This window comes from Centruroides vittatus, unplaced genomic scaffold (genome assembly GCF_030686945.1).
Source record: "Centruroides vittatus isolate TY-2023 unplaced genomic scaffold, ASM3068694v2 contig_1246, whole genome shotgun sequence".
NCBI lineage: Eukaryota > Metazoa > Arthropoda > Arachnida > Scorpiones > Buthidae > Centruroides > Centruroides vittatus.
Window position 1 is genome coordinate 883,873 of NW_027120796.1, and position 15,823 is coordinate 899,695.

The following is a 15,823-nucleotide window of genomic DNA, read 5'->3' on the forward strand; positions in this document are numbered from 1 at the left end:
TTTTCATGTTTTTATATTCTTCAATATATTTATTTTGTTTGTACAAAATAAAGAAATAATTTTTAACGATACAATACCCTCGATTATTATTATAAAAATTTTCGTTAGGCTTAAAATCGACGAAAATTCAACAAGAAGCGACACGCAATGGAGAAAAATTTGAACATTGGACAGGTTAATATATTTTTTCGTACATAAATCGGTTATCCAAACAACCCCAGTCCCCAATTGATTTGGATTAACAACTCTCTACTGTACTTCCAAAAAATTATGTACCCAGAACCTTTTACGGTGTGATAACTCGTAAATATCGTCACACAAATGTTTTCGAACCCCTTCTGGGCTCTGCTTCAGGCTCCAAATCGTTTCTAGATGGATGTTCGATTGATGTTAAAAATTTGTTCAATTGGCATGTCATTGAAATATCGGTTCGATCGTAATTTCGAAAGGATTTACAAAAAAATCCTCATCATGCATGCACGACAAGCCAGCCTGTTCGTGTATAACGGGTTGACTAGAGTGCGCTCTGAATTAACTCTTGCCAAGCTAATGATAAAACCATATTTCAACGACATGCCAATCGAATGAATTTTTAACGGCAATCAAACATCCATCTAGAAACGATTTGGAGCCTGAAGCAGAGCCCAGAAGGGGTTTGAAAACAATTGTGTGACGATATTTATGAGTTACCACACTATGAAAGGTTCTGGGTACGTAATTTTTTGAAAACTGGGTCCAATATTAAAAGCTTTTCTTGTAATAATTAGTAATAAACATTTTCAATAGAAACTTTTATCTGATTTAATTCCTTGACATTTAAATCTTTTTTAAATCAACTGGAAATCATTTGATCCATTCAGATCAGACATTATAAGAGAATGAAATACAACCATTATAATTTTCACATAAATACTTTGATCATATTAGCATCTTAAATTTGTACTTCACAGATTAATTCTAGTTGTATAAAAAGAAACAAATTACTGGAATATAACAAACATAATCCGTTCCAAGACTGCGCTTGCTATCCGAATTGTTCATTAACTGATAATCAAATTTCCACAAAAATCTATGGTAAATTGATAAATTTGTTCTGGAGACCCTAAACAGTAAGAAAGTATATAATTTTTATTATGTTTATATGTTTATTTACATGTAATAACAAACTAAAAGCAATCTCTCCATTTTTTCATGGATGGCACATCTTTGTTTCTCAGATGCAATTTTCCTTACTCCTTTATCTGCTTGAGTCTTTTCGATTATATCTTTATTAGCTAAGATTTTATCTACTGTAGACATGTTGAAGTCATCTGCCCCCCTCTATATTTTGCTTAGTTTCTATAGTAAATGAAGTTCTTGACTCTCCACTCTTTTAGGCTCCATAATATTATCAGTTTTTTAAAGAAAAGTTCAGAAAAGCACTTACAAAAATTCAAAGAACAGAAATTAACTAGTGCAAAAAAAGGTTATGTATACAACCGTGAAAGTCTCGTTCCATAAACTGTGTGTAGATGCCACTAAAATACAGTTTTACAAATCTTAAATGCAGCATCGCTTCTTCTTGTGTTTGTTCTGTCAGATGTTCATCGTTCGATTTGTTTGCAGTCCGAACTGTTCGTTAACTGTTCACCCACTGTATAGGCTATCTTTTAGTTTGCTTATATTTTAGTAGGAAATCACAATTTTATATTTTAAACATTATAAAAAGAATTATTATTATTTATATCAGACCATCTTCTCAAAGTAAATATCACTAATAATCTTTTGCTCCTGCTCTTCCTCTTTCTCAGTTCTAAATTATTGAATCATCCATTTAACTTATAAATGGTAATTGAAAATTAATATTTGCAAGGTTTAATTACTGACTTTTAGAATTAGAAAAAGCCAGTTCAAATATAAACTCTCAACAATTTCTATTAAACTTTGAAATAAATTTTATTAATGTTAAAAACAATAATAATTTAAAAGATATATATTTTTAAAATTTGACATGTATACAGGATTCTTAGGAAAATTCTTACAACCCTCTATAACTTTTAAACCATCTGTTGTAACACTATGGAAATAATTGTCACCTATAAAAAAGTGACCACACACAATTCATTGAACATGATTGTAGAACCCAACTAGCAAAGGAAAAATTAAAAAGTTCAATTACATAATAAAAGAGCATTGCTTAATTAGTATAAAAAGAATACTTGATTCAGCAGAAACACATACAGGAAAGAGCAGAAAAGACTAATAAAGTAGTAAACAGTGCACAAAAAACAATACAGACATAATACAAAGTTTGTGCAGCACAGCTGCAAATAACCTGTCAAGTCTACTGTGCACATTCTTCAAAATGTGCACAGTAGACAGCAATGATACACTTCTGGAGACATAACCACGTCTCGAACAGCATGCAACATTGCATGCTGGTCTAAGTCATGGCCACACACTACATATGTAGCCACTGTAGTTCGGCAGATTCCACACGGTCACTTTCCTACAAGTGCTAATTACTTCCACGGCACTGTGGCATGGAAGTAATTAGCACCTTTCCAGTTACTAGATGTAGGGGGTGTACAGACTTTCCTAAGGACCCTGTATATAACTCAGTATTGTACAAAATAATGAAATTCTTAATAATAATTTTTGTATTTTATACTTCACATGAAAATTTTAAAATAAATTTGCAGCTAAGAGTTAAAATAGACATAAATGTAACCTGTAATAGTTTGAAACATTTAAATAAAAATACAACGATGGAATAACACAGGAAGTTGGATTTTGTTTTTGCAATAGGAGAATGGTGTCCAAAACTTGAAAATTTGTATTACAGTAGAGCATCGATTATCCGACCCCCGATTAACCGTCGCAACGGTTAACCAACCGCGTTCTAGTCAGCGAATTCAAATGTCCACTAGTGATGTGGTGCTACAATATTTGGCTGTGTCTTGACTACTTTAATATTATTTTTGTTAAATTTTTGCATGTTTTAGCTGGCAACACTGGCTCAACCATGAAAGGGAGGCCAGTGTTTAAACCATGCTTAATTTTTTAGTTTGTCTTTATTTTGTGGAAAATAAAGAAATCATTTTTAACGATACAATAGCGACAATTATTATTTAAAAAAAATTTTGTTAGGCTTAACATTGATGAAAATTCAACGCAAAGTAGGTTAATAGCAATATACTAATATACAAATTACATGGGATATACTAATATACTAATAATGTATTTTTTCATACTTTTCAGTTATCTGACCAACCCCAGTCCCCAATTCAGTCGGATAATCGATGCTCTACTGTATGTAATACATGGCTAATCTCACGTGAAACATCTGGTAATTTAACTGAATAATTGATTTTTAAGTTTGAGGATGATTATGTTTTGTTGCAAACAGCTTATGGATTTTCTTTTGATTTGTTAACAACAGAATTTATGTCTGAAAATATTACTTTCCCTTTATAACGTCAGGTAACTGAAACTAATATTCATATTATTCTAGATTTTTTTATTGAAAAATTTCGATACTAGGAGTGAAATAGTCTCATTGGGAAATGGCAAACATTATTGATTTCAATTATACAATTCATTAGATATATGTAAATAATAAATAAATACAGTGGAACCCCGGTTAACGAACTTAATCCGTTCCGTGACTCCATTCATTAACCGAAGCAATTTATCTGTTCTAGCCTCCAAAATTTTTGTGATTTTATTTGCAAAATACAGTAGGTTTTCTTTGATAAAAATGTAGGAAAACATAGTATCTATTATTATAGCAACAAACATGTAAACTCTATTTAATAAAATAGCACTGTATACATACCTTTGTTTGTTGTTGTTGATGGCAGAGGAGTGGATATATATGGAGCTTAATGCTTAGAAGGAAAATCCCCCTCCAAAAAAATAATGAATAGCACTTTGTCGGGAGATTCTTCGAGTCGAGGTCTCTTTTGGTAAGGAACAAGAAAGTGATCCGAAGTTGATTGTCTTACTCTTTTAATCAAAATTTTTCTCAAATGCAATAGTGCATTGTCATTTTCTATTGCCACTATCACTTTTCTCTTTCTTGGATGCCATATTGATTAAATATATAAATCACAAAACTGTAAAAAGAAGTTTAGCACAAACACTTGGAAAAGCAATGCTTAACTCGCGCATGCCTAACAGCAACTAAAATCTGACACAAAAAACCATTACGTTTGTTATACAAGACAAAATTTTTGCAAAATAAAAGTTCGTTAACCAGGGCATTCGTTAACCAGAGTTCCACTGTATCAGATTGCTGTCTTTACACAATAACTTGAGGCCACTATTTACAGAATTATAAAATTATGAACTGTTCTTCAAGTACTTACTTCAAAAACCTGGTTGTATAGAATGAAAACACACCCAAAACCAGTAAAAGGAATAAAAATATTTACTGATACAAATGTTTTTGTACATTTCTTATGATCATCATCAGGTGTCATAAGTCATATCAAACACATTTAAATGTAAAGATTTATAGTAGTATTGTACATTTAAGTATAAAGGTTTGAAGGAATTATTTTAAAATCTACATATTTAAATGTGTTTGATTTGTTAATGTTGTTCTGTTTGGTATTTGTTATGTAAGGTTTACTGATTGTGAAGTCTACCAATAACCAATGAAGACTACCTATGTTAAGAATGGCAAGTGACCTTAGCTTTGACTACGCACACCATATGAGGATAGCACGAGTTTACCGAGATGACATTGAGATTCTTACAATTAATCAGATGTCTTCACACAGAGATGGAGGACAATCTCCTTCAACAGTGATCGGCGAGGAACCTCTTTCAGTCACAGGCATTGACTGGAGGATGGTGTGGGAGTTCCTCGGCAGGTCCCTTCAATAGTGTTTGGTGTTTGTCTCACACAGGTGAGTCCCCTGGGTGAGTGAAGGAAATTCCTTTGGTGTTCCATACCCAACTTGGTGAGAAGGTATAAATCAATGTTGCTTCAGACTAGGACAGGACTTGGTGTGAAAGGTCCTTGTGTTACTGAGAAAATAGCTTTTTATACAATCTGTCCTTAACTTCTGAGTTCAGACTGGTTGCAATCCACTGCTGCTCCCACTCTTATTGGTCCCTGACCTGTTGCTGGGGACTGAATTCTGATTGCAGAGGTGGTGACCAACCCCTTCACCCTGATGCAGACCCCACTCTCCCCACTGGGTTTGGTTACACCCTCACATGATCACCTGTAAATTAGAGAAAATGGGGTTTCTTTTCCTTTTCAGAAGATGCAGCTGTGTCCGCAAGGTCCCCAGCTACACCTTCCTCTGAGAAAGTGTTTACTTTTTCAATTTTGACCAGCTGTTACGCAACAAGCAAATATTTACATCAATGTCACTTCCCTTCTCTTGTGTGAACATAATAAGGGAAATGTGACAAATAAGTTTTAAAACACCAAATTCATTTCCACCGACTTCGCGAAAAGAATGTATCACCTAAATATTGATGTAGTTTGGCGGTTACATTCCCTGCACTGTTGGATGAGGTCTAGACCTCAGTTGACATACCTGATGATGCCCATTAGAAACAGATAAAGAAATGAAAACATTCATATCAGTAAATATTTTTTACTGGTTTTGGGTACATTGCATATGTTTTCACTGTTCTTCAAGTATTTCAATATTCACATTTTATAAACAGGACAAAAAAGCAGTATTGATATTTGACACAAATTAATTTAAGTAGAGCAGAATTGATATTTTAAACAGTTTTTTCATTAGAAATATTTTACAAAATTACATCTCTCTAGTGAAAAATTTATGATGAAATGACTTTTATAAAACATTAACTAGATCAGTGATTCTCAAACTTTTTCGATCCACCGCCCCCTTTGTTCCATAAAGTTATACCCAACGCCCCCTAACTTATTTTCTCTTGTGTGAGAAAGGATTGGAAATATTCTTAGGAAAACTTTTCTATGAATCTCACACTTTGTGCCCGTACTGTACATTGTTCTCAACATCTGGAAACCATTAAACGCAATGTTTCCTCTTATCCGTTTAACAGAGGAAAGGGAACGGCTGTCAGTGACCCCAACTTTTGCCTTTGATCACCATTCAGTACCCTGCCTCCAGCGCCCCCTAGATTTACTCACCGCCCACAAGGGGGCGTTATCGCCCACTTTGAGAAACACTGAACTAGATAGATGGCCATGCAGTAAGATATTTTCTACCGTCACAGACATCATAATTTACAGATAATATACATTGGGGTATTATTCCCAATTTGCATTTTTGTTCATAATTTCACTCGAATGGAACCATGATATAGTTTTAAATGAATATGCCCTATTCCTTAGTATCCTAATGCTTTGACCATTAATTCACAATCAGAATACCTAGTTCACCAACTACATCAAAAGCATTCTTTATAGAGTAAGATATCCTGGCTAATGATGATGTTGCTATTTGCTCCATACTTTTGTAGGAATGAATACAAAACATAAAAGCAGGACCTACTTTGAATTTAAGATGCTGAGAGCGAGCATTATTTGGTGCCCCTTGCCAGAGCGCCGGTTACACACCCGCAAATTTGGCTCGGACAAAATAGTTTGAAATAAAGATCACAAAAATAAAAATAATGGCCAAATTTAAGTAAAATTCCAAGAATTTCTTTTGTAAAATATTTGTTACAATGATTTAAAAAATACATATATCTATATATATAATCGAGACGAGTTGATAATAATAATGATCAGTGCAGAGCTCAAACAGTTAGGAGTTGAAAGTTGAAATTTGGTACACAGTTAGGGTACGTCACGAGAACGCACACTAAGAAGGGATTTTTCGAAATTCCTCTCCAAGGGGGGGGGACAGGATTAAGTCTTAACACTTCCATCAACAATGGAAGTGTTAAGTAACAATGGAAGTGTCAACAATGGAATAATTAAGAGAAAGTGACATGCAAGACGCAGATGCAGTTTTTTTCGTTTTTGCAGGAAATCAAACATATTTTTAGATCCATCTAAAAATTCTCTGATTAGTCTGGAAACAGGGGGACCCAATTCTTGCATTCTGCGAAAATGGGTAAGGTTGACTATAATGTAATAATCTTAATCTTCGCTATCATTACTTTTGCCCGAGCATCGCCGGGCCTACCTGCTAGTATATATATATTATTCTGAATTATTATCTGCATGGCATTACTTCCTTCTCTTACATTAAACTGTTAACCATTTTCATTGCATTTAATGTCTACTATTATAATTATTAAAACAGTTTATTGGTTTACTTATTAATTAATATATACGACTGCTTTCAGAGTATTCATTGTAAAAGAAGTTGATGTCAGCAAAGAAACTCTGATTGTAATTTACTTGTCATGATATCTTCACATTTACTCTGGATATTTTTCAAAATATGACTTCTACTTTAATCATCTTGGATATAAATTTAGTTTTCGAATTTTCTTATACCGATATCGATGCGGTATAGCCAGACAAACGGCATATTAGTTTTTAATGACAGACTATTAAATGGTCCGTCGTCGAATTCGACGATCATAGAATAGAAATTTATTTTGTTAGTATTAAATTCAAAATTAGTTATATCAGTATTATCAAAAATCTGTGTATAAAAATGAAAATTTTAATGTAAAACCTATTACATAATATGCATATTGTAAGAATTATTAGATTGACAGCTATAATTCAATTGTAAATAAATTATATAAAGAAAAAATTACAGCTTTAATAAAGAATTATTTATATTGTTGAATACTTTTACATAATATTTTAAATCTGTTGTTTTGAAATGTTTCATTTTTCCAATAAAATGACTATTCTTAAATCTATTATTTTTTTATGACTGACTTTGCAATCCGACAACCATTACGACAATCTCGAAACGAGGACTCCCCATAACTGGCTCCGCACCCAGAGTCGAGCTTCAAATCCCGAAAATAATTCTAACCACGGGAGTTAGAATAATACACCGTGGTAAACCTTTACTTTTGGAAGTGTTGTAACTTATATTACGCTGTTTCAAGAGTGTTAGTAAATGCCTAGTGGCAGAGGGTGTGAAAAAATAATGACTTACAGAAAGCAAAGGTCATCAACACTATTTTTTAACAATCACTATTGTGCATCAAGTAAACAACTGCTTTGAGGAATCTAGACAGATAAACGGAATTGTCTGTTTTTAAAATTTTTTGAAACTTTGTAGTTTCAATACAATGGACATCAGTGACTATAGTGCAGTCTTCTTTTGCCGCAACAGCTCTTTGGCAGACTTAACGGCATTGTGAAACAAAATTTTTCGATCACATCCTAATAACTAAAGATCTAAACAGGCTTTAAGGGCTTCCAATTGTCAACTTGAAAGATAAAAACAGATGTGAAGGCTTCAGAGAAGCATATAACTAGTTTTTCTAACATAGTATGCATAGGAATTCATGTAACCACTCTAGTTTTTTAAAACTAAACATCTATAGATATTTCCAAATGTTTTCTTATATATTTTAATATGTTTGAACAAACTGAAACTAAAATATTTTATCATATAAACATAAAAATTAGCATTAACCGTGCAATTAGAATTGAATTTCTTGACACTAATGTTTATCAGGTAATACCTGTTTGGTTTTTCAATGTCTTATGATGGAAAAACAGTTACTTATTTAATACAAGATGCGTCTGAAAAGTTTGGTGAATGGTCCCATAGTTTAATAACCATGCTAGTTAGGATGTTGTGCTCATGCAGACGTAGTGAGAGACTTGCCAACTAGTCCCCCCTAGCGTCGAAATCACGACAGTTAAATGGAAGTGCGTGCGACAAACAATGCAACGCAATCAGTGTGAGAAGGAGTGTCACTGCTAAATGGAGCAACACGTAAACATCAAGTTTTGCTTCAAATTAGGCAAAACAGCGATGGAGACACATGACAGGTGACAGTTCTTCAACATTCCATATTCTCCAGATCTGGCACCTGCAGATTTCTTCTTGTTTCCCTGCTTCAAAGGAGTCCTGAAAGGTCTACGCTTTTCCGACATTGCACAGATCCAACGTGTGACAACGGTGCTTCGTGTGATACCGAAAGAAGCATTTGCTCACAGCTTCCAGTAGCTGTACAACCAATGTCAAATGTGTGTTGTCGCTAATGGCGATTACTTTGAATGCCAGTAAAGGTATTTTGTTTGTATCTCTTGTTTCCTTTATTTTATGAGACCATTCACCAAACTTTTCAGACACACCTTGTATTATAAGGTAATACATACCCTAATGTATGGGCAAACATTTTAATATCAAATTCCTTAAAATATAAATAACTAAATTACAGTTTAAGACAAATATAAGAAATACTACTGGCAGTGAAATCCTGGGCAAATATAATGAAAATTATATATATATTTATTATTACCTGAAAATGAAAATGTGAAATACAAATGCCAAGACTATTATAGGAGTACAAAGACATTTCTATTAATGCTGTAACCATTTTAGGAGTAAATCACCTTTTCTAGCACCACATCTCTATTAAAACAAATGTTTTCGACCTCTTTTAGGGGGCCTTTCTTGGGTTTTAAACAGATATAATCCGAATGTTTAAACTGAGAGTTCCGACAATAGAATTATAACCATTTAAAACCCGAGACAAGCCTCTAAAAGGGTCAAAAATGTTTTTATAAAGAAGTATGGTGCTGGAAAAGATGCGAAAGGCATTGTTTACTCTAAGAGTTAATGCTTTTTATGAAAAAACATTAACAATAACCTTGGCATCTTGTGTTCAACATTTTATAGAAATTCTTCTAATATAAAAAATTTTTAAGAGATTCAACTGCCAACCAAACACAGGTAAACAATAGTTTTATATATCACAGGCCACCTAATGATTGCTCAAGAAAGAAATCAGCAAAATTAGGGTTTTTGTCATTGTATTGTGATATTTTTAATTTTATCATTACATAACATAGAAACCGCTAAAGTTATGTCTTAATGAACTCATCAAAATATATCAATTTTTATTTAAATCAATAATTTTTGATAATTAATAAAAGTAGAATTCTTTTGGCTGATCAAGATGTATTACATTTCTTTACGTACTTGTTTGTCAAAGGTAAATTCATTGTATCCATTTTTTTATTCTCGAAATAAATTTACATACTTTTTATAGAGAACTTTTAGATAAAAATATTTGGATACTCAGTGGTATCTTTCTTATAAAACAAATCTTAGAGACATTTTAAAGATGGGAAAGGTTGGAATTGGAGTCGCACATTTCAAATTTTCCAGAGTTGGAATCTGCTGATTTGTTCGCCGACTATGCCACACTGATATACAATAAAATCTCGATTTAACAGACAAAATTTCCGGGTCGTATCTCAAGTAGAAATTAATACTCTGTTAATTTTAAAATGCTTTTTATGTGTAATTAAATTAACAGGTATAATCATTCTTAAAAACATTACTTATTTAGTTAAGTACAATTAAATTGTATTTTCCAAAAAATGTTAGTTTATTTATTTTGAGTTAGATCGTATATTTGTTTACTACAGTCTCAGAACTATGGTGAGTAAATAAGCAATAAACATATAGAAAACTCTTCTGTGAAATTAAGCTTCTGATGAATACTTAATTTTAATTACACAAATGTATGTATGTACATAAATAAAAACAAATTAAAAAATGAACAAATTAATTAGTTTAACGAACACATTCAGAAAACCTACTTTATTATGTAACAGCTTTAACAGACATCCCTCACTTGAATTAGTCTGTTGAATTGAGGTTTTACTGTAATAAAATACCTTATGTAGTGTGTGTAATATATTTTCAACATTTTTATCGTCGAGAGGAATAATGTTTAATATTTTTAACACTAAACATTTATTTACTGTTTTTACAATGTATTTCAAACTGTGTATTAAAATCTAGCTGCTGCTATGTTTATTTTTAAGAAAATACTTTAAAAACTTTACTGTTAGAAGTCTTCAATCCAAGCAGGTTACTCTTAAATTTTTTTTTTCCCCCTATGAAAAATAATAAGTTTGAATCATCGACAACTAGAAAATAAGTTTAAATATAACAATTTACAGTAATACATTGGTTTTTGTTAACTTTGGTTATCATCGGTTTCCGTCTTCGTCAATTTTTTCCATGTAAAATTTGTCTGTTTTCGTTGGTTGCCTTGGATTTTGTCAGTGCGCCCACATAACCACCTGCTAATTTTTCAAAAACAAACGATGACCCACACATTTTTTCCCCTCTCCCCTTCCTCGCCTTATTCCATATGCCAAGAAGAGTCTTCAGAAAGGTAAGTGCCATGTCATTTATTTTTTACATTAGTCTTTTATATTCATTTTATATTAATTTCTTATTGCTTTTCATATTAAACACTACATTTATTCTCTATAAAAAATGTTTTTGGTATGTATTTTGGAGTGCTAGAACAAATTAATTGGATTTACATTGATTCGTATGGAAGAATTTGTCTCGGTTTTGGATTTCATCGATTGTTTTTGGACAGATTAGTGACGAAAACAGAGATATTACTGTATAAGAAAAAATGAGTGCAGTCTACCAAGTGTCACCAAACTATGGCCCATGGGCCAGATCTGGCCCGTTGCCATACTGTATATATGGGGCATTGCAAAGTTTTGTAATTTGTCTTTGAATAAAGTAAAAAGACCATAATTGCAACCCTCTATCATTAGACCACTAGTGCATTGCAAATTAGTAAATTAGCATAATGAATTGCATATTGGTGATGAAATGCAGATACTATTTCTAAATACTAAGGAGTCAATGTCAGCAAAAACAAAAGAAAAAGCTGATTCCCCAGCCCCACATGGTACAATGATATAAGCAATTTAATGTAACTTAGCATTGCTTTGTAGTATGTCTCCATCCCACCTTTGGGGTGGGACGGGAAGCCTTAATAAAGCCTAACCTAGAAATTTTGGTGGTAGGTAATCCATCACCGATTTTACCCGAAAGCTTAACCAAGTTAATTATGACATGTAGCAATAAATAAAAATATGTTTTTAGTGGACCTAAAAAGGAAGATTCTATTCAGATAGGAAATTAAGCAATTCTAAATAAAATACTATAATCAGTTCATGAAATCATATAAAACTGAAGTTTAAAGAAAAACTTCCATTTATCTAGCTTTATCTTTCTAATGACTAAATCTACCAGTTTTACAAACATACTAAATTTCATCTATACAAAACTCTTATTCCTAAAGGCAGCTTCACAAATTCAATGTTCACCAACTGCTAAACAAATGACTTTTGCTAAAGTATTTGGCAAATTGTTTGTCACGTGGTAAGCACATACAGTATGTACTGTACATATATATATATATGTGACAATTTTCCAAGCCATTTTGTCGATCTTTTTAATAAAATTTTTTTGTTTGTGTGACATTCCGCATATACGGAGAGAGTAAGATAGTTCCTATGTGTAAAGAAAGACCTTGTGACTCTCCTAAGAATTATAAAAAAATTTCTTTAGTAACAGTTTTATTCAAGGTTTTTGGATTTTATGTAAAAGTTTAGTTATTTGGCTAAATCATCATAATTTTCTTTCAGATTATCAAATAGGATTTTGTCTTGGTTTCCTGTACCCATTGATGATGATTTAGCCATTTATATCCACTTATTCAGAAATGTTTAAGAAGGAAATGTGAAAAACTTTGTTTTGCATTGATCTGTGTGAAGCTTTCGATTCACCAAACAGAAATATTCTCTAGGAACAATTTTCGAAGGTAGGACTTACCGTATTTACTCGCATATAGGATGAGGTGTGACATTAAAGATCAAAATAAAGAAAATTAGATTTATTAATACAATTCTAATTTTATTTCGTTTAATCACGTATAAAATATCAAATGCATTTAAATGCACACATTGTCCTGCAAAAATTACTTTTTAAACTTTAAGGAAAAATCTTGTAAAATCAACAGCATAACTTGTTCGTGTAAAGCTGGACAATTGGGAACCTTTTTTGCCAATTCTTAACAGTCGAATCCATTTATGAGTTTCTCCGAATTCTGATTTCCAAATAATCATGTGTTTTCATGTGGGAATAGATTAAAACTTATATTGGGCTCCCGTGTGATTTTGAAATTTCAATTCAAAAGCTTTATTGTTATTCATCTTTATTCCTGACAATACACAAGAATGATTCAAACGACCCAGATAAAATACTTTTGTTTTTAAACACCACAGGGTGAGCATCCGGTAAAAAATGCAAATACACGGTTCACAAAAATTATTGCAAAAATGCAAAGAATCCTTCACTTGCGCATATAAGATGACCGAGGTTTTTGAAGCAATGAAAAATGAATAAAAACCTCGTCTTATATGCGAGTAACCATGGTAGTTAGATTCGACTGTGTGAATTTTGAAGCCTTCGTTTCTATTAATGAAAAAAAATTGAGATTTATTTTTTTACCTCTACAGGAGTCAAAGAAAATTGCATTTTAAATTTGATATTTATTTAATATTTACTTATTTACTAGAATTTGTTGAATAGATGTTTGGTTTGGATATTTGCAGGATCAGTCTTATAAATAGGAAAATTTAATTACTTATTTGAAGCGTGCAATGCCGTAAGGTTGTAAATGCCATTTTTCTCAAAATTCGTTTTATTGAAGAAATGAATTTTAAATGCAATGTTTTTTCCTACAAAAAAATATTGTGGCGATTGTGGCGCTCTAAGTGGCTATATTTTGAAGATGACGTTATGTGCAAGCCATAACGTTTTAAGCGCCAAAGCGCAAGCCACGTGACTTTTGGCACGTAAAATGTTACGGTTTACTTTTACATCATTTTGTTATTCCAATTTGTAACGCAGTGAGTTTTTTACGAGTGAAATGAATTCCTTAAAGTATGAAATACCTAAAAGAAGAAAGAAATGTGCAGAAAAATGGAAGAAGAACATTCGAAAGAAACAAAAAAATAGTGGCTTAGAGTACATTTCTCCCATATCACAGAAAGTTAATCCGAGAAAGGATCCACCAACAGGGGTAAGTAAAAGACTTAATACTTCAAAAATATAGACGTAGATTTGAGATTTGCAAGATATGGATAGTTATTGTGTCTATGCATGGGTGAACAACTTGTATATGACTGTTTCCAACAAGTTTGTCAAACTTTTTGTTTACGTTACAGGTGACATGCAAGTGTTCCTTCGCTTGCAAAAACGTAACGTTGGCTTATCGTCAGGAACTCTTCCAACAATTTTATGAACTGGCTGACTACAATAAGCAACAGAGTTATCTTCAAAGACTTGTTCATCCCCAGATGATAAAAAGGAGACGATATGGGAAGTACCACCATCCTTCTGGAAGTAGAAGGCAACACTCTTTCAGTTATCATTTGCTTCTTCCCGGTGGAAGTGAAATAAGAGTTTGTCTTAAGACTTTGTGTAATACATTCGGGGTTACTGCAAGAAGAATTCAGTTGATTAGAGAAAAGATTTTGGAAGGAAAAATGGATGCTACTGATCAAAGAGGAGGCCAGCGAAAATGTACTGAAAAGCAGTTGTGGACGGAAAAAATAATTGAGCACATTAAGAGTTTTCCAAGTGAAGAAAGTCATTATGCTCGAGCCAAAAGTACAGATAAAATGTACTTATCACCTGATCTCAATGTTAGCAGAATGTATAGAGCCTTCCTTGAGAAATATTGTCAACAGTATGCTGGGAGCAAAGCCCCAGTTACTCGACAATGGTACAATGAAATTTTCCTGACCAAATTCAATCTGTCTTTTCAGACCTCGCATGGACACTTGCTCAACTTGTGACCGCCTTGATGTACGAATAAAAGCTGGTGATGCATCAGCAAAAACAGAACTGGAATTACATCATTACAGAGCTGAAGTAACCACAAAAGACATGTCTGATGACACAAAAAGTGCTAAAACCTCAGATTCTTATGTTATATCTTTTGATTTGCAGCAGCAAATGTATATACCACAATTAACACACACTGAAATGTATTATGCTCAACAATTGGCATGCTACAACCTTGGAATTCACGATTCAATTAAAGAGAAAGGATGCATGTGTTTGTGGAGTGAGAATTTTGGAGGAAGAGGGTCTTTGGAAATATCATCCTGTATATACCATTATATTACTACTGAGGCTGCTATTGGTGACCGAAAGAAGCTGACTTTGTGGACAGACAATTGTGTTGGTCAAAACAAAAATCAATACGTGATAGCCATGTATCTGGTGTTATTGGCCAATAATGTATTTTCAGAAATAACACATAAATACCCTGTAAAGGGTCACACATTTTTCAGCTGTGATCGAGACTTTGCTCTAATTGAAAAACGGAGGAAAAAATGCAAAGCCTACACACTAAAGAGATCTTGTGGACATCATTAAAAGTGCAGGGACCAAAAACCCTTTTACCTGCATCGTATTTGAGAAATTTCATGACTTTAAATCGATTGCCCACGCATTTTTGAATACAAAAGACCTGGGAATCTCAACAGCATCCCAAATTAGACTCTCATCAAATAACTTTGGTAAAGTTATGATTGCTAAAGATGGAGGTAAAGCAGCAAGATGGTGCACTGGGCTTAATGTGCTGAAAGATGGAGTTAGCATTGATGATTTCAAAAATCTTCCACTTCCTCTTGCTCGCTCCCATTTTGGGATTCCTCAAAAGAAGAAACCTGACATTGGTAAAATGATACCATTTTTAAATCCAATAGCACAAACCTATTTCAAGGAGATGCTAGCAGAACCGGATAACTAAATGCCAGTTTATTAATAGTTAACCTGTCACTTTATTATTTGATATTTCAAAATGATATTTGGACTTCCATTAATCTTTCAAATTT